Raw genomic sequence first — 20,540 nt, 5'->3', positions numbered from 1 at the left:
CTCCACTACATTTATTTTCTGAGCTACATATTTTACATACACAACATATAGCCATCTTATAGAACATAATACATTGATTTAGATAAAAGTACTCAACAGTGTTCAAACAGTGGTTCAAATTTCTTCCACCATGAAAATAATAAGAGGTCGTAGTTTAGCATTGATGGGGGTCATTCTCTTCCATAATGAGTCGGCCTTCTTTTAAATCGGATCTGACCCAAAATCAGATATTTGATTGGACATTTATATTAGAAGCCTTCAGGACGTTATGACTAGAGCTGACCCTGGAAAACCTTTCCTCAAAAACTTAGTGGAATGATTTTCTAAACGTCACATTTGATGTCTAAATAGTCCTTCAGGGTCGTATTATTTTCTAAGACAGACACAGGGACTATTAAGTAAACTGCCCACATGTATTTGCAGAGGAATGTATTAGCCTAAGTCTGCACACACACACACACGCACGCACACACACACACATCACACCTCTACTCACTCACACATCACACATACTAATTACCTAACAGTTGTCTGTCATTTCCTGTCATTAGGTGTGTTGTGAAATTGCCTTTATGGATATTAATGGCCGCTGACATGCTCCCGTGCCTTTTTCCCGCGCATTGTTTGGCATTGCTCTCGGGAGTTTCCTCCCCTTCAAATCAGAGAGCCACCGCGGCAGATGGATTCATAATTGGGACAAGCAATTATTTCCACTGCCGCTATAATTCGTCTGAAATTTACCGATCGAACAATGAGGGGCTGACGGCCTCTTCGCCTCTTATTTCATCTCGGGCCTCTCATCCCCAATAATGCAAGGTGAGTGCGGGAGGGGTGAGGTGACGGCAAATAGAGAGATGATGGAAAGAGTGAAAGAAAGAAAGAGATGATCCCTAATTAGCAAATCCCACAGTGGCTGCGTCCCTCGTCCGTAATCCCTGGGCTCTGATTTTTAAGAGAGAACATAATTTCATACCTGGTTTAACACTGTGTTTGCAGAGCCACTGAGAGTATATGATACTGGTTATGTTCCCCCCATTGTGATTATGGCAGCTGCTGACTCATCAGTTGCCACAACTTTGTTGTTGCCAGCACTTGGCTGCAGTCGCACTCAGTCAGCAGTGGAACATGTGTGTTTCCACACAACATTACTGAAACCTGTGAGCAGGGAAAATGAGAGATAACGCTGGGAAGGAGACTGCCGCTCCTGAACTTTCCACGCTCACCTGCCGGCTCAAAAAAAATCCCAGATTCTCAGTCACCTCCTCATAGATGCACTTGGCAAATTTGCACTTCAGATCTGGTTGAAATTTGCAAAGTTTGGAGGATTTGGTGACCCAGAAATCACGGGAAGTGGCGGTGAACAGCGCTGTTTGCTGCTTGTAACAGCGGGTGCAGATGGAAATATTTTGGAGGATGTTGGTGAGCCTTGATTGGGAATGGAGTGCTTCTGCAGAGCGCACAAGAATACACTGCTTTTTATTTATTTGACAGTGACAGCAGAATACAGTCACTGCATTTCTACAGCATGCATCTCAAAGACACCCTGACTCATGCACTTTTAATGCTTCAAATTTCTCTATATGGTTTCTGATGCAGAAGAGGTTTCATCTCAGCTGCACAATTACGCCAAGCTCTTCGTTTTCTCACCGGCTGAGCACGAGAAAATTGCATTTCTTCATCAGCAAAACATCCCTAATGCTGCTCACGGTCGCCGTGTTGATTCCACAGTAGCAACAGCACTGATACTTGTTGGTTTATGGGAAGAATCTCAAGACTCTCTTAGCTTTTTCCCGAGCTTTTGAACATAAAGAACGGCCTTCTTCTGACCTATATATGGAGCTCTGTATAAGTTAGGTGCCTCTGCTCATAACTGAGTTTCTAATATTTAACCACATGTATCAAACTGCTTTTGTTGCAAACAGCTTGTACATACTGGTCAAAATATGCATTGTGTATACGCACACGCTAACGTACTGAGCACATGCAGGACTGCTGCACACTGTTTGTTCAAGGTGGCTCCTACTAATCTGCACAGATCCCATTTGTGCCAAGCAATGCGCTACATGACAGGCCTCAATATGTCTTCACACTGTAACACCTAAATGGAACACAAAGACAAGATGTCAGTGTCAGGGTTGCAGAATGCTGTAACGCAACACAGGCAGCGGGAATGTGATGTTATCTCGTTCCACGCAAGGAAGAAAGGAGCCGTTGTCCGACCCGAGAGCGGACAAGTTTGACAACAAAGTGTCGCTTCAGTGTTTGCACAACGCTCCTGCTGCTGATTGTTGACTCTGTGATGTCGTTTCCGCCGTTGAGAGGGCAGCGTGCTCCCTGCCACGCCTTCACCTGCGCTGCTGTTGAGCAACAGGCCATGCACAAGCAGCAAGAGTTTCACAGAGTTTTGTTGCTGTTGTTCATCAGAATTGAAAACATCTTTAAGCTAAACTGCTGTGCAGATTGTATGTATTTGAGCGCTCTATCAAAGCCTCTCTTTTGAGCCTTTTCAGTCTTACGCTCGTCTGGAAGTAAGGCGTGCTAGCCAAAGTGTTGGCCGTCAATAAAAGCCCAGAGATGGTTTTTGTTGTTTTGTTCGTCTCTCTGAGTGCAATTTACAGGGTTGGGTTGTCTGGGTCGATAGCCGTGTTGATTTGCTTTCAGTCTTCAAGCAGTGCCCCTTTTCTAAAGAGCAAAATTGACATGTTCTCAGCGGCAGTGCCACCACCCCTGTGTTTTAGCTCAGTGTGAGACTGAAGCTGGTCAATAGCTGAGACTTGCTTCACTTCCTGCTGCGCTGCTTACAATTACAGGCCCTGAATCAGTAGCAAGGATTACTCATAAAAACCTGCCCTCGCTCTCTCTGAGTGTGTGTGCGTAGCTGTGCAAGCGGAGCAGGAGAGATAGCGTTCGCAATCACAAAATATGACTTTCATTCAGCATGAGGATTTCATTTCAGACCTCAGGTATAATATTCATGCCGCAAAATTGCATTTCTTTTGTGTGCGGCTGCTGAAAAGCTCAAATCGAATCGCTCGCCTGTGAATTACGAGTGTTGCTAAAGTTGCCCGAATTGTTGTCTGGAATAATGGCGGTTATTAAGAGCAACACAGCTGTCTTCAGATGGCACGATCTATGGACACACAGAGATGCATATTGTACTATTATTACACTTCTACAGCTCTGAAAGATCTTTGTGAGGCACTGCCGGCAGTCCTCTTCTTCACGGATTTTCTTGTAAACACTGTAGGTACAGTAAAAGGAAAAGTGTCCAGAAATATAAACGTAAGAGGAAGTTTGACTCTTTCCAGCTCAGATATCTGCATGCTGTAAGTCTAAATGGCTGTTTTATGGTTGCTGTTAACAGTGCTATAGATTTGAAGGGTGATGCAGACAGATGTGCGCAGTCTGAGTCGATGCCGTATCACCCTCGCTGGCAGCGGAGTGTCTGGAGCCTGCTGGAAGCGACCTCTTTAACCCCTTTCATATTGGACAAGTGACCCAGGAAATACTCATCTTTCAGTGGTGACCCCCAGCTGGCAGAACCGTGGCCCGAAATCAGGGTCAAGCTCAGTTCAGCAGAGTGTCTGACCCGTTTGGAGCGCCCTGCTTTGCACCATGTTAAACACCTAATGCAGCCATAAGGGATGTGAAAGGAAAGCTCTTGCATCATTTGACATCATTTGCTTATCCGCAGGCATTGTGCCTGAAACGTGGTTTTCAGCTGACCTTCATGTAACTTCCTGTACCGTCGCTGCTTTGTGATTTGCATTATTCCTATATTTTAATTTTGCTTCTGGCACTTACAGTGACACACGTCAACGCTCATTTGGATCATTTAAGTCTGAGCCTGCTCTGCACAGCTTTTGCTAAAACCTTCCCACGTAGGATTTCCACCTTTCACAGAGCCTTTCTTTCACTCTCCAGCCTGAGATAAAGGCAGACAATTGTGAAAAACTTATCAGGGTTTCATTTTGTCCAGTACAGTCGAACCCACTGAAATGTTTGGAGAGTCCACAGAAAGACAGGAATCTGACAAAATGTGCATTGTAGGTCACGCTTTGTTTTTGTTTATTTTTGTGATACACTCTTTGTTGAACCAGGAAGTCCTATTGTGGCTTTGCAAACATGGACAATCCTTCAAAATAAGAGCTGCAATCTCAACATAATGCACGAGTTCGGTTGTGCGTCACCATCACCTCGACGCGCCCGAAGCATCTGTGATCTTACTCCCGCTGGTGTGTGTGTGATATCTGAGGAATGAGGCTGCAGCTGTTAAATGCCACACGTTTATTTGAAGACATGCATCCTCTGCTTTGAGCGAACACTCCAGGAGAGCTGTTGTTGAAGTGCCAGGGCCTCGTGTTATGCAAGCGGATGAGCGAGGTTTTTCTGTTGGTGCTTTACTTTTGGAGCGGCTCCACTGGAACGAAACCAGGAATGAGTTATTATGTCATCAGCAGCATAAAGGATCACAGAGCAGGTTAGAGATCAGGCCACAGGCATCGCGGTGAGAGGGAGGATGCTGATTAGTCGATAACATCGACGCGTCTGCGCATATTTTCACACTCCTTTCGAGGAGGAAACATATTTTCTCACTTTCCTCCGCGAGGAAGTCACAAAGGAGAAGTCACTCCATCTTTGACTGTTACATACGTCTAATTAGACTAATTAGATTTTTCTCAGCTGAAGCCAGGAGTTTAACAAGACACTACTCTCGCCCTTTGCACCGTGCACCTTGATGGGTGAGAATGAGACTTGATATTCACCAGGCAGGTAGCACATCACACTCTATCGCACACACACACATCCCTTAATGGATCAAATTAGCGCTCTGGCACATAAACCCTGTTTTCCACCCGTTCTTTCACCCCCTCACTTGTTCTCTCTCCTTTTTTCCTCTCTCCTCGCTCCTTCTGTCGGAGACAATCGGCGGGTAATTAAAATCTACACTGAGACAAAAACTTGCTTTAATTTAAGTTCATTACACCGTGTCAGTCTCCGGCTTCGCGGGAGATCTTTTTTAGAAAGCCGCTGCCTTGAATCCATGGCAACTGCCACATAACCTCATTTCCCGCCTAATCGCAGTGAGGGAGACTGCTAAACATTGATTTGGACAATTATGGGGCTGCATTTGCAACAAAAGCAAACAAGGCGGCGGCAATGGTCGGGAAAGGTGAGGAGCGGAGGGGGCCGAGCGAGAGAGCAGAATGAAAGGGAGAGCAGAGGAGAGGCGAGGCTATCTGGATAGTTTAATGGCTCTGAAATGGCACCTTTTCCTCCGTCTGCAGCTCGTAAATGTCCCGGTGATGTCATTCTTATCAATCCCACTGACATCCTGCGGCTCCTCTGAGCGGCCTTTTCTTCTTCTGTGTTTATTCCTTCTAATTTGACCAAGAGCACATTTCTATTTACAGCAGGCGCCATTACAGCGTTACATACAGCACCACCAGGGTTACATAGTGTATGTTTGTGCCTTTAAAAGGTCTGTTCATCAGTGTAATCTGCGGTGATGTCACTGCTTTCATATGAACATTATGGAGAATTATTCATAACTAAAAAGCAGTGATTGAGTTGAACTCACCAGTGTGGAAACCTCTACAATCCTCTGTGCACGTGAATTTCTATTACTTCATATGACAAATTGGTCTTTCAGTAATAATTCTTGTGCGCTATTTGTACTCCCAATGGTGCATGCACATGCCACGCAGGCAACTAGCGCCAACTTTTTAATTCAAATTCAGTGACTGATGATAAAAAAAGGATGGTCTTTTGTCAGCGCTCTCAGCACCTGAAATGAAATTTCATCCAGCTGGTGGCAGATTTGCAATTAGAAAGAAACATGGCACAAGAGGCGCGGTGAGTGTGTTTTTGTGATTTGGTGAACTGATCCTTTAAAGCAGCCTGTTAGCCAAAGGAAAGCTTCAAGCTCTGGTCGGTGACATCACACAAGCAAGCAATCTGGATTTTATTACAAGCAGGAGGGGCCGTCGGACTGGTTGTGAGCAAAGGTCAGAGGTCAAAGAGTCAAAAAGTTAAGAAAGGCTTCACTGTAATAACACGGGCTCATTACGGGCTATCGTTACCTCTCCCACAGGGTCAGACGTTTGTTTTGGCCGACCTGGCTCCGAAAGGACGCGGTCGAGTTATGTTGCCGCCGCATGACCCCAGTCAGATTGTGGGGATTCTGGGTGATGGCGATTATGACCTGGCTCGTACTGAGGAGAACATTAAGTCAGCAGAAGAGGGAGAAAGAGACATGAAGCTCAGACGCACTGAGCTGCTGTTGCGTCCGTGCATGCAGGCCTCCTCTATTATCGGTGTAGGTGTCCGAGCTGTCATCACAGCTCTTCCCTGCACGTGCCGGCGGAGATGGGGGAACTAATGACAATCCTTTGACCAAACACGCTCAATTAAGTTATGCAAATGCATTAATTGCAAATGCATAGCAGTCCTGCCTCATCACTTAACCCGTGGTAACCTGTTTAAAGGTTTCCATACCGGCTTACAGTTGGGCTCACGAGATGGATATGTTTCAGGCATTCAGCAGTGGATGAATAGAGAGTGGGCTAGATGGGAAGGGGGGGAGGGAGGGAGGAAGGAGAGTGTGTGTGTGTACGTGTGGAGGGGCAAAGAAGAAAAGAGAGATCAAAATTGCCCCTCTGCCAATCAAAAAACCCAATTATCATTCTCAATCAGCACTGCAAAGACACAAAGAGCCGCTCTCGTACAATGGATCAGTGGTCTAGACCAGAACAATTACCGCATAATTAGTTCATCAGACAATCCCAGATTGATCCAACTTTGATTTGCATGCGGAATCGGGTCGGAGAGAAGCTTTTTTTTGCCTCCTCTGAACATCAAGACGTGCCCATCGCGCTGACCAGGGCTCAGGCTGAGAAATGGGTGCGAGTGTTGGAGAGAGGAGCAGTTCAACAAGGCAGAAATGACACGGTGTGAAAAACGCCTCAGTCGAAAAATTGAGCTCTGTCACCCTGTTAAACACATTATTGGAACTTTTGCACGGCCTCGTCTATTGGGGGGAAGATGGCGGATCAGGGAGTGGAGAAATTACTTTTCCATCCCTTCAGCTAGCACAGTATGGACTGATGAAGCTCTGTTTAACCTAAATGCCCTTAATTTGAATCTTCCTCCGCGTGTGCAGATTTTGGTGATGAGGACGTCTCTCCCGTCATTACAGAGCCGACTCGCTGCAGTGCATGATTGCGAGACGGAGGGTGTTATTCACTTGACCAGCCTGGACCTGATTCTGCATCGGCGAGGCGCTCGGTGTGGTGAAAGGAGCCCCGATCGATGACAGGGAGGAGGTGGAAGGAGGAGAAAGTGGTCTGAACTTGTCACGGGGAAAGCGTCACGCTGCATTTCTTTCACAATCCAGGCTCGATCACTTTGTGGGAGAGAAAAGGCTCCCTGCCTTCTGCGGGCTGTGAATAGACTGTGATTGCCTGCATTACAAAGGGACGAGGGTGCAGGTAATGACTATGTGCTTTTGACAGACACCACCCAGCAGCGGCTACATAGCTAGCTGCTCCACCATTTGATTTGGTTGCTATGGGGACCATACAAGTTGATTGGCACCCTGCTTTTTTTTTTTTTGGGGGGGGGGGGGGGGGGTTTACAAACTGCATATTCCAGATTTTGGGGAAAGCGTTATTTGATGAATCTAAGACTGAAGATTTCATACTCTGTGAACCTTTAATGGAGCAGAACTGAATCCAAAACGAACATATTGGTTCAATTACAAAGTGAATTTATGCTGAATAAATCAGTCACTGGCTTTGCTTATACATTAACAGAATTCTTTATGTGCTTCATTCATTTAAATGTAACATAAACATAAAATATACTGCAGCCTATGCGTTGTTAATTGCACAGCACGTAATAATCTGGAATAGAGAGATGATCAATTTTAATGTATATGATTGTGCTCGGGGGGGGGGGCACGGTGGGTGTATGAAGGGCAGGACTCACGAGACTTTTCTGTTTTGTTTTGCAGGTTTTTCTCTTCTTCTCGTCATCTGCTTCAAGTCACCTTTGGCTTTTTCGATATTTAACCCAAACCTCAGTCTTTCCATCACCTTAACCAAGTGCCTACACATAAACATTAAAGGGAGTTTCAGCTGCTATGAGCTGACGCCGTTGGGAGAAAATTAAATCGATATTTTGCGGATATTATAGACGTACAGATATAATTAGCTGCATTCAAATGTCACTTCTAGGGGACCGGTTTCTTAATTGGATGATTCCAGTAGTTTTAGACTCAGAATATTTAAATTTGACCTTATTCAGGCTGACAAAAATAAACAAGTGACTAACGGATCCAGTGTCTTTCCACCAGAAATTCATTCTTGAACTCAAGGTTGCTTTGTTTTGATCAATCTCCTCTAATCCCAGGCCCGTGTATTCCCATTAACTCAACAATATACTATCTTGTATCCTCTTTTTCTCATCTCCTTAAATCCAGACTACACTTTCCCAAGGATTGGTATAAATATGGATCGAGCGAAGCAGTCAGAGGATGGAAATAAACTCTTGGCGCTCTCTCTCTCTCTCTCTCTGCTCTCAGGTCGATGGTGGGGTTAAGTCCAGGCTTACAGCTGCTTCATCCAGACTACACCAAGGTTGAGGATGAAAGGAAGAGCTATTTCTGTCCAGCTCTCCTTTGTAATTAGAGAGGAATCCATACAGCGAAGTTTCTCAACCAAGTCTACAATTCTGCCGAACCATAATTCACTTAATTACTCAGAGACGCCTCTTTGATTCAGTCAGTATCAAAAAGAGCTTTTCTGGAGGAGAGGTAGGGAATGATAGTAATTTCGAGGCTGTTTGGCTCCCGTTCGCTCCTCTGAGGAGCACTGCTTTTTTTTTTCCTCGTGAGCAATAAACTGATTATAGATGAGAGGTTGTCAGATACGTCTGTTGTGCCTTTTTCACTCGGTGACAGCGGTTTTAAAGCGAGGACTTCACTGAAAGTACGCTTTGAACGCCATAATAGCAGAAACAGCTAATATTGATCCCATCTTTCTGTCTGCGTAACGTCCTTCAGCCATTTGTGCAGACCTGCGACGGGTGCGATTAACTTTAAATTCAGTTGATTCAAAAGGTAAATTGGAAGTAAAATTCAGACAGTCGAGACAGAGGCTTCGTTTTATATGTATGATAATGCTTTTATGGAAGTTCTTCCACTCAAGAAAACAAGCTTGAGCCTACACACACACGAAAATCCCCACACATCTCCACTGGAGTTCGGTGAACCTTGGGGATTTGTAAGACCTCTCCATAGGATCCTCGAGGCGACAAAAGGCAGGGTGCCACTTACCTGCAGGAAGCCCTGCAAGTACTTTTTTCCCCTCTAAGCAGAGAGGGAAAACGCCAGGCCTTTCTTGAAAGCCCCTCTCTGCAGGGCTGAGATTAGAGGACATTCCTCTCTGTTTCCACTCGTGTAGGGAGCGCGTCAGTGGTCACCGCAGCCCTGATGTAACACGCGGTCTCCAGCGTCTTTGAAGTGGCTGGATAAGCCGGCCCTTGGATGTGGGCGAGTTCAAAAGAGTCCGCGGAGGGGATTTTGAAACAGAGGAAGGAATCCAGCTCTTCCTCAGATCATTTCCAGCCTCATTTCCCACCGTGTCAGCGAACAGTCAGAGAGGGGAAAGAGAGAGAAAAAAAAAATCCTGGAAGGTTTGCAGGCGACTGAGTGACTCAGACATTTGGGTCGCTTCATTCTGGGAGGGCAGACAGAAAAGGGAAGGGGAGACGAATCTCTGAACAGTTTCTTCATTTTGACATCTGTGTGTCTTTGATGCAGAAACACTCAGAGTGAGCGAGGTTCAAAGTCAAAAACATGACATTTTACCGTATTACTCTGTTAACTTTACTGGTGAGTAACAGCATGTGATATCACACAGAAGCGATGCAGAGCGTAAGCTATGAATACAAAACACAAAGACTCTGCAGCCATGCCAGCAGCTCCACGAGGCTGCGCTAACGTCACGATGCTAGTGTGCTCATCATAACAATGCTAATATGCTGTAATAGACTATGATAGGAGAAGTCAGGGGATCACCAGAGACATTAGCAGTCATCCTTTCAGTCTGGAAAAGTCAGGAGATCAGCAAGCACTGCGATTCATCCTCTGGGGACCATGAATTGTACAAAACTCCATTGCAATCCATCCAATAGTTGTATTTCAATGGGGACCAAAGTGATTGGACGGCTGCTCGAATGGCTAAAAACCGGACTCGTCCCCCCCCCCACCCACCCACCCACCTCCTGTAAGCCAGATCATGCTGCTGTCATCATTTAGCTCCTTCAATCACTGCAGAAAGTGTTGACAGTCAAAGAACCATGGGACTGAGGTAACCAAGCCTAAAGAGGACAAACTCTGATCTTGACCTCAGGGGGACAAGAAGTCACCAATCGCGTTCCCAGTCTCGCCAGGGTCTGGACAAGCTTGACAGGCTTTTGACTGAGGACTGAAAACAGCCTTCAGTTTGCCTTAAATGTTAGAAAACCATATTCTGTACATGCTGCAAACCGTAAAGAGATTAGTGAACTATTAAAACCCGGGAGACGAACGTGCACATGGCTGCTAAGACGGAAAGCTCTACACGTCCTGTGAATCACCGCACGCACATTTCACTGTAATTCAGCCTGACATGTTTGGTATCTTTGGAAACTTCGAGATCTTGACTAGAATTCAAAATGAAGTTCTGTGGGTTTGAGCTTGGCTGCGCACCATGTGCCTGAACAACAGACCCAACCTTAGATCTGTGTGGGCTGAAGAGGTTAAGCCACAGCCGAGCTGGCAATTCTTCTAATCACACAAGTGTTATTTTTGGGAAGGTTGAGGCGCATGAATAATGTGGAAGCACTGGCTAAAGCTCCGGCTCATGCTTGTGATTGCACAGTGATCATATCTGTGATGAGGAATGGGATTGTGCTTAACAGTTTAGATACTGTATAAATCACAAAACATGGACTATAGTTTAAAGAAAAAGTCTGCTTTGAGGCAAAATTATCAGACAAATCTCCGATCATTGTCATTTTAAGTGCATTTTGAGCAGTAGGAGATGAAAACTGCTGACTGCTGTGAGAACCAAGAGCCAAAACAATCCGTATGACGAGATGCTCGGGCTCTGGTGTTCCTCCCAAACAGTTTGGCACAGGATGTTCAGTCCAGAGTGCAACTTTCCTCACTTAAGTACACCCCATGAACCAAGTACAGTAATTACCGTCAAATTAGCCCAATGCACCCTAATTAGATCTACATCATAACACGTGCACAACATGAATCCTAAAGTGCGGGTTCCTTGTGGAAAGTTTGGCAGACAACCCAGAGCTGCGAGAGCCTCCAGGGTCATTTAGATCTCTGGTTCGGGAGCGTTATGATTTCCCCGTGTCGCAGCGACGCTCTCAGCTGACAGGACGAGATGACGGAGTGAGAAGGCTGCTATTGTTTACTTGAGTGTGAAATCGAAGACCCATTGTTTTACAAATTACACATCAAGCGGCAAATCTGCCACTGTTATCATGGTGAATGCAGCAGGAGTTCAGGAATTCATGTTTTCATAGAGATGTTATAGACAGATATTATACTGCACAGTGAAGAGAAATAGATTTTAATGAAGAAACAACCACTGCTGTATGCATGTTATTATTACCAATACATACAGTCTGTACATTGAGTTAAGCCTTTTGCTGATATATTATATTGTAGTATTTATATATTCTTATGCTGCATGGGCCCTTAGTAAGTGTTACATGATCTTCTGTGTTTGTTTTCCCTGCTGCACCAAAAAATGTACCAAACCACAACCCCCAAAAACAAGACACGCACTGAACAATCACCTTCATCTTGGTCATCTTGCAGCAGTGTATGAGCATGTACAGCTGACAACAGTGAAAGGGCTGCGCAGAGGTGAAATGCAACCACGGGGAAGAAGCTGAGCCTCGGGGGAAGCAGAGCCGGCTGACATTAAACTCCTGTTGCTGCTTTCATCGGCTGCACCGCTGTGGCCATCAAGTTGCAAATCCAAGTTGCCTTGAGCCGACTGCCCTTAAGCAAAAACTTGCTCCAGGTGGGTTCTGATCCCTCAGTCTGTTGCTCTACTGGTTACCACACCGCACACTGACCACCTGCACCAGTGGAGCTTGCACAATGCTTTTATGCATTTGATACAGCATACATTTCCTCCTCTCCACAGGCTCTCTGTGCCTCTCTTCACTGGCCTGTCAAATTGCCTGTTGGAGGAATTTTGTTGGAGCCTGAGCTTTTTTTTTTATATATATATATATATAAATCACGGACAAAAAAGAACCCACAGGTTGTCTGTCCATGTCTAAGTGACAGGTGTCCAAGACTGAGAGTGTGTGTGTGTGAGAGAGAGAGTGTGTGTGTGCCTGCTCAGACGACAGATCCTGCTAATCCTGTCTGTCCCAGAGGACAGGCAGTGTGACTGGGTAATTGGCCACTGACTGAGCAAGACCACTCTGGAGGCACTGCTTATTGAACCACTGTCAGAGAGGGAGAAGGAGAGGGAGAGGAGGTGGAGGCATAACAAGACTGGAGAGGAACAGAAAGGAAGAGAGGACAAAAATCAAGAGAAAGATAGAGGTAACAGGAGCAAAGAGGAGCAACACCGATTGAAACAAAGAAAGAGAGGACAGGAAGGAGTGTGGAGGGGGTGAAGAGATGGAGAGAGCGTGGGTGGGTGGCAGAGATAGGGAGAGGAAGAAAAAAAAAAGAATAAAAAGTGAGAGTGAAGAGTGGAGAATTTTAGAGTGACCCTGAAGCCACCGTTCCCTCCTCTCTCAGCTGAAATGTGACACTTTCATGATTACACTGGACCCCCTTTTTTGGGGGGCAGCTTAATCTTAAAAGGATGAGCGGGTGAGGGGAGGCAGGAGATGGGGGAGAGTAGGAGGAGAGAGGGGGAGGCATGGTAATGGAAGTCTAGGTTAATACTTCCTTCCTCCAGCTGGCCACCTAACAAATTGCCTTGTAAAAGCAGAGGCGATGGATAAATAAAGAATGGCATAAAAAAAAAAGTATATCCCTCCAGCAAATTGGCTGTCATTGGATTATCCCCTATAAAGCAGGATTTGTGTGTGTGTGCGTGTGTCGGTAGACTTTTAGGGTATATGTGTGACCACCTTCTTGCATCACATAGATGTTGAGTGTGTGAGTGTGTGTTAAGAGATGGGTGGTAGTATCAGACCCTGGCAGAAAGGGCAGAAGGCAAGAAAGGATTGGATGAGCGATCATTGCTTCATCGGCTCCATTAAACACACCAACAGCCTGTAAATCAGGCTGCTGCAGCAACACACACATACACACACACACACACACACAGTCACAAGGCCCAATGACAGGTAATATCACGGTGAGTTGACAAAGTTATATGCCTGCAAATTTAAATAGTACTTTAATGGGTTTATATTGATATATTCAGCGTCCATACAGGGCAATGTATAGGATGACCTCAGCTAGTTTGAAGCCACTTTTATTGTAATATTATACAAAAATTATAGACACACATGCAACTGTGACACAAAAGTAGAAACATTTAGGCCAGTTAAAGCTGCATGCAGTGATTTTTAGCCACTTGGGGGCCGGTTGCATTGGAAATATCCCATCCAGCAGATACGGAGCATGATTAGCATTTAGCATACAGTGAGTAGTTTGTTACCTGACCGCATAGGCATGAATGTTTGCCGTCCCTTTGCAGTGTTTCTGGTCATGTCAGTGTCCTCCACTGGGCAGCAGTAAGGAGCATATCGTCCCACAAATATGCCTTTCATTAGAGGTCAGAGGTCACAGAGGCTCCATTCTTTGATTACTTCAGCAGCACTGCTGTAAGACAAGCTGCCCTCCAGGTGATCCTAGATTGAATACACTGCTGGTGCCAAGGACTGAATCAGCAGCTTTATTGTTATCTGATATCCTCCCTGACTCCGCCGGTCATGCCCCGAGAGAGAGAGAGAGAGCAGAACTCGGGAAATCAAAGACTTGTCATGTCTGAGAAAGTTGAAACAGTGGCGAGAACGTTAAAAAGCCAGAGATGGACGAAGGAAGAGATGAGCGGGGAAGGTCGCCGAGTGGTCAGAGGAGGTCCGAGCAGGGAAATCAATAAGCGTTTGAGAGTCAACAGCGCGTGGGTGGTCAGTGGCGTGATTCAGGCTCATTAGCAGAGCGTTTGACTCGAGTGTTTGACCTTACACCTGACCATCCCACTCTCAGTTTTTCGCCCATATGGTAGAAGATTTGGCAGATAATCAGCTGCACAATTAAGGCAGTTTTTGACACATTTGACTGCAAAGGAAACAGGAAAAACAAACACTGCTGTCATTACATTACAGCGAATCAAGCAAAGCCGACGCTCGCTCGACGCTCAAGTTTGTTTGCCGTCGCTTCAGGGAGGAAATTCACTTTGTTTTTCTGGAGCTCCTCTCCAATGCGCTTCGGAAGAAAAGCAATATACCGTCAAACAAAGAAACGTCCCAGTCAGTTTTCCATCCTTCCTTACAGTCATTTAAAATTAAATTAAAATGACTGATGGCAACCAATCAATGGTGGTAATTTCGGCAAATGATGCAGCGCTGTTTCAAACTGTAGTAAAGTATTGATTCAGCTGCAGCCTGCAGTAAGCCATTTATCTTCCATTATAAACAATCTCTTGTAATTACCTTAAACTGCTTTTTAGTATCATGGAAGGAGAAATTAGCCGGAGCTACTGTGTGCAGCAAATTACATGCCATTAAAATGAAATATATTAATGTATGCAGTCATCCCGAGCTCCTGGAGGTTTTGAATAAAATGCAGTAATGTATGCGCTCATTTTGAATTCCCTGAGGTTCCTCGTGATCGCAGCAATCATAAAGATCAGCTCTTACCATTGAACCGCATTGTGTTAGTGTTAGTTAAAGCCCTGCACTCAAACTTCAGCAGGAATCTTCAGCAGCATCCCTGAGCGAGACACAAAATGCCTCCAAATGCAATTTACCTGCGCTGGAAGCTAGCGCGTTTAAGTTCGCACCTGTAAACTCTTTACAGGCTTTGATACAGGTTTGCATTCGGGTCTGTGCTTGCAGGCTTCAAAGCGAGTCCCTGCCTGTAGATTATATCAAGTCTGTGCAGTCACTTCTATGTCGCCAAACTTTATTCACAAAAATAAGCAAGCAACACAAGATTGTGCTGAATTTAGCATTCATGGTGCTCAGAGGACGAATCTGATGCTAACATACTAAACTGAGATAACGCAGTAAACACTACACCTGCTAAACACCAGCATGTAAGCGGTGCCACAGCACAGCCTCAGACTCTGCATAAACCTTATAACAGATGGGATTGGCAGCTTAGTAATGTGGGCATGATGTTTCAGAATCAGCATTAGGTTTTTCCAGCAAACGTCACTCAACGTTCTTGCTAAAGGTCAAAAGCTAAACGTCCGTGAGCATGCGGACGTGCAGCATCCTGCCATCATTTTCTGCCTCGTAGCTTGTAGCTGATATGAAAATGAACGCGCAAACAGTTGCAGACATGAACTTAAATGTTCAAGCATAGACCTGACCAACTTTCAGAACAGTGCGCAGGTGTAAATGTGCATTATAGGAGCTTAAAAAAGTAAAACTCCAAGTTAGGGCTGATTCAATGCTCCATATTGAATTTCTGTGGGTGACAAAGGTCTGCCAGGTCCCTCTTTGACCTCTCGATGTCTTCAGAAACTGCAGCGGCTGTCAGATAAACTCCACCGATTCAATTTAGCTCAGTTCGGTTCAAGATTTTGTTCTGTCACGAGGCCGTCTACAATGAAAACCTCTAATCCAAGCGTTTGTCAAATCGCCACAGCATAAAACGGCCGCTGATAAGACCACGCATGGGGGACGATTGCGTAACGCGTCTCATCACTTCAATGTAAGGGTGTTATATAAGCATAAGAAATCTCATTTTTTGTAATGCAGTAATGAGTCCCTTGTTGTTTAAATGGCCTTTAAAGTGGTGGACCTGTGCAGACGAGGCCGTTCTTTCACTCCTCACAGCCATAACATCACCGCTGCTGCATCCAAATATCGACTCAGCTGTCCAACACCCTCACACTAACATGTGAATTACGCTTTCGGCTGGATTTTCGCTTTGATAAGGAAATCGCAGACTCTCTGATGACCGCTGAGGAAGCCCGCGGCCGGTTTGAGGTAGGCGGCGATATCTTTTGACAGGGTTAACAGATGATCAGTAAAGAGTGGCTCCCCGTGGCCCCCCGCTCCTTCCTTCCTTCCCCCTCGGTATCAATCAATACCTGTTAACAAAAGCTCTGCGGGGCTCTCTCCACTCTCTGTACTCTTATTCATATTTCAGGATGTTATTAGAGCGCGCGGCAAAATGTCAAGATCTTTACAAGGTAAATATCTCTCCGAATGTCACAGGGAGAGTCGAGGGGGGTGAAACTACTTTTCCTCCCCGCTCTGTTTTTCACTGTCAGAACTCCAAGCTGCTGACATTAGGGCAAGAAGGATTTGTCTGCCGGCGGCTATTTCACAAAGTCATTTGTTCCTGCCATGTTTTCAATGATCATATTGGCGTGGGTGTTTGCATTTTAATGGCTGGCTGCAGAGGGGGAGACGTTTTTAATGTTAAAGGAACCTTTAAGAAAACTACAAGGAGTATCAGAGCAGAGCTGGTCAGACAGCAGGGGAGCCGAGTGTAACTGTGTGAAATGTTGCTTTTGCACATGGCCACTGCAATCGCCTGGGGACAACTTCCTCCTCGCGGCGCCTTTGTTGAGCTCAGCTGCCACAGCAGCAGAAATGAAGCAGCAGTCCTCAAAGACGAGGCGATGAGGCCGCCGCTCTCCCGTCCACGCGAGTCTTTCTCATCTCTACGGCCGCTAAATCAAGTGGATGACAGTCGTGTCTGGAAAAATATAGATCTGATCAAAGGGCCGTGATAAACATGGCCGGCCTGCAGGTGGGAGGCGGCCGTGCGGGTTCAGGGGCTGAGTGAGAGCTCATTTCAAGTTGTGTGCGGTGGGCTCAGCTGCACGGGGGGCCTGTTGATCAGAGGAGAATGAGAGTCTGACTCCAGCGTGACATGCCTCCATCTTCTCTTCTCTTCTGTTTTACACATCAGCAGTGACAACAACAACAGCCTCACCCAGGACATGAAATGTGGATTTCTACCGGGATCATGTCTATTTTTGAGTTCTTTGTTGTTTTTTTCTTCTTACCGAACATCTGTGCGCCGCTCCTGAGCGACAGCTACGCCTGCCTGATCAGCCAAGCAGAAAGGCGAGGAGGGAGACGGAAGGAGAGAGAGAAACGGTGGCGTTTCGGGTGATGATAACATCGTAGCCAACCTCTGGGATTGTGGGTAATGAGGCTCTCGTGGGAAAGCTGGGCGCCGTTGCCAGCTTGGTGATGTCACAGCCAAGATGAACAAGCACAATCAAAGATTCATCTGACAGGAAGCACAGGAGTCCTCCTTCCTCTCCTCTTTGCCGGTGACACCGCGAGTGGCGACAGCTCCTGACTGACCTCATTCATCGGCGCCTCTGCGAGGAAGATGTCTGCTTTCCGAGTCTGACAACCTCTCGTCTTCGCTTCCCGTTTACCAGCCGCTTTTCACTTTTTGCCACACACACACGGGCCATCTGGGTAATTACGAGATACAGCTGACAAAGCGTCCTCTCTCTTTTTATTTACCACTCAGCTTGTTGACAGCACAGACGCGTTCTGTGGGAATCTACTGTACAGCCACTACACTGTCACAGATGAATGTTTTCCCATGCATAATCACCTGCTCATATTGTAGCTGCTCTCATTTCATTTAAAGCAGTCAAAAAACACTATTGTCAGAGATAATTGCAAGAGCCTTGCGAGAACACCGTCTAACACATTACCTCAGATCCTAAATGGATCCTTTTGGCGTCAAGGCCTTCATTTGTGAGGCTGTTGTGTCACGCTGTCTCCTCTGGCTTTGTGCTGAAGGAGGGATAAAGAAGAGTCGAACTTCAAGAACCAGCACAACACCTCATCTTCCTCACCGGCCCTTATTCAAAAGGCTGCACTCTCGGCTGGTTTTTCTTCTCCCAGCTGCAGCAAACATGCACTGCGCTGTGAACTTTTGGTCCCACAGTGCCACCTACTGAGGAAAAGGCACTCCAGCATTTACGCCGAGATATGCAATGGGTCATTTTAGCCCAGCATTGTCTTTTTCAAGCTTTTGATAGCCAAATTAGTCCAGTTAATAATTCATACGATTGCAGCAAAAGCCAATTCTTGCATTATTTGAGGGGAAAAAAAGAGGATTAAATGACAAAACAAGGAAAAACAAGACCTTAAATTTCTTAAAGTAGCTGATTTGTCTGTGATAAAAATGTTGGTGAGGTCACCAGAGGGGCGCTTCACGGGAGGAAAGGAGAGTTGGGTCGGAGCAAAGCAGAACCAAACTATTACATCTTTCATCATTTCCCACTCTCCTATAACCTTGTTGCGCTGGTGGAGCTGAGGTCTAGACATTGTGGAAAGGCAATAGCCATCCATCATGTCCGATTATGCCGTTTAGATGTAATTGCAAACCCTCAAGGATTGCTCCTCTGTCCTTATCCCTGTGCACATAGACACATGAACGCATGTGCACACGTGTGGCACACGGCGAGCACACAAACACACACCTGCAGGCGGAAGGAACGGGTGAATATCGCTGTTGCTTCTGCAGACAGAGAGAGAGAGAGAGCAGGCAGCCACCTCCATACACGTTTCACAGACAATCAAATTAGAGCTGGCGTTCAATACATCACTGACAAATTGTTTATTAAACAAAAGGCTTGAGTTGCAGCACAACTGAGAAAGATTAGAGCGGCGAGAGAGAAGTGGGAGGCTGCAAGACTCTGATGTTTGAGTGTGTGACTGCATGCACAGACGGTATTATATGGCCATGTAAGGAAGAGTGGTTTTCTACGTTACCTTCATTCGCGCAGACACGCCATTTATGTCCTTTTCTACCACAGCAGCCGAGAGGAACAGCTATTATTTAAAAATGCCCCACGAAGACATCAACAGTGGAATAAAACAATGTCAGTGAGGTCATGAGTGGAGCATGGCACTGACACTGTTAGTGTTTGACTCCCAGTGGGGCCACCCATGTTCAAACGGCACGGCGAAGCACTTTGGTTAAAAGCATGCAGCATATGGTATGTTAATGCGCTCAGATCATTTGTTTCCTGTCATCTCCTGCATATAACAGTGAGGAACCTAAAGGTCATATTTAGGCATAATTCATACATTTTACTCCATAGAAAGGATTTTGAAGTGCAGTGCAGTTTTAAGTAGAAAGATGCCCATTATATGATTATCATTACATAGATTTCCCTCTGAAAATACACAATGGATTAAATCTCAGGCTGCATATTAGAAGGAAATGCTGATAAATCTCATTTGACAGAAGTAGCTGGCTCCTTCGTGAAGTATAGCGAACAGCTCACATGCATAAAGGCGCTTTGAAATGTCCACAGAAACTTCTCAAACCACTCCTGCCACCAAAAAATGCTGCTATCTGGACCACAGATTCAGAGCTATGAGGAGCCAATAGAAGCGGATTATGCTGCCGGTAACCAAGAGTCACAGGAAATGTGTCACAGCATAGGAAAATGTGTGATCCTGGTTTCTCAACATCACTGCTTTTGTTGTGCAGCTGCCTGCTCATAGCTACACCCAGAGTATTTTCTATGATAACCACATATTTTGATTCTCTGAATGTGAAATGAATGTGAAAACAGACTCTGCACATGGATCATTTTTGAGAGGAAGGGGTCTTTTAACATGACATGAAGAGACAAGTCTTACACTATAATTGAAAACAATGCACCCTTATTAGAAACTATGATTGCTAAATAACAGACATGGGCAGAAGCTAAATGAAGCTGGTCTGCTGGTCCAGTTTCATCATAAATAACTTGTAAACATCGGGGGTCATAGGAAATTGTTTCGCAGCTTGAGAGGCCTGCTTCAAGGTAATTGCTTCCTTCTTGGGAGGGAGAAAATAGATTTGCGAAGTTTGGCAGAGAAAAAGAAAAACTCAACAAAAGGTCATGCGAACCATATTTTGTGGCCTTCCGCTGCAGATGGAGTTGCTCATGTGTCATGAGATGAGTAAGGTCATGGGATAAGTGGCTGTATTAAGGATTAGCATTAGCATTCTGGATTTGTGCAGCATTAACTATGTATAGATTCATATAAAAATGGCGGACACAGCGCCAAAAAGTGTCAAAAGCCCACAATTCCTGCAAAGCATTGCTTTAAGTGGAGGTTTAATGTTTGAAATATGCACACAGCCTTTTGGAGGATTTGCAGAGCACACAATGCAACAACAGGAAAAAAGTACTAACAAGCTAAATATCATCAGATTAGCTCCTCAGCAGCGTATATATCAGATCAGACAGCAGGAAAAATGAAAAGTTGCTCCCTTGAGAGAAACTTTCGAGTCCATGATGTCAGGCGGGTGTGAGGCTAAAGGTCAGCTCCTGCCT

Source organism: Chaetodon trifascialis, chromosome 24 (assembly GCF_039877785.1).
Source record: "Chaetodon trifascialis isolate fChaTrf1 chromosome 24, fChaTrf1.hap1, whole genome shotgun sequence".
Taxonomy (NCBI): domain Eukaryota; kingdom Metazoa; phylum Chordata; class Actinopteri; order Chaetodontiformes; family Chaetodontidae; genus Chaetodon; species Chaetodon trifascialis.
Note: the sequence above shows the minus strand (reverse complement) of the source record.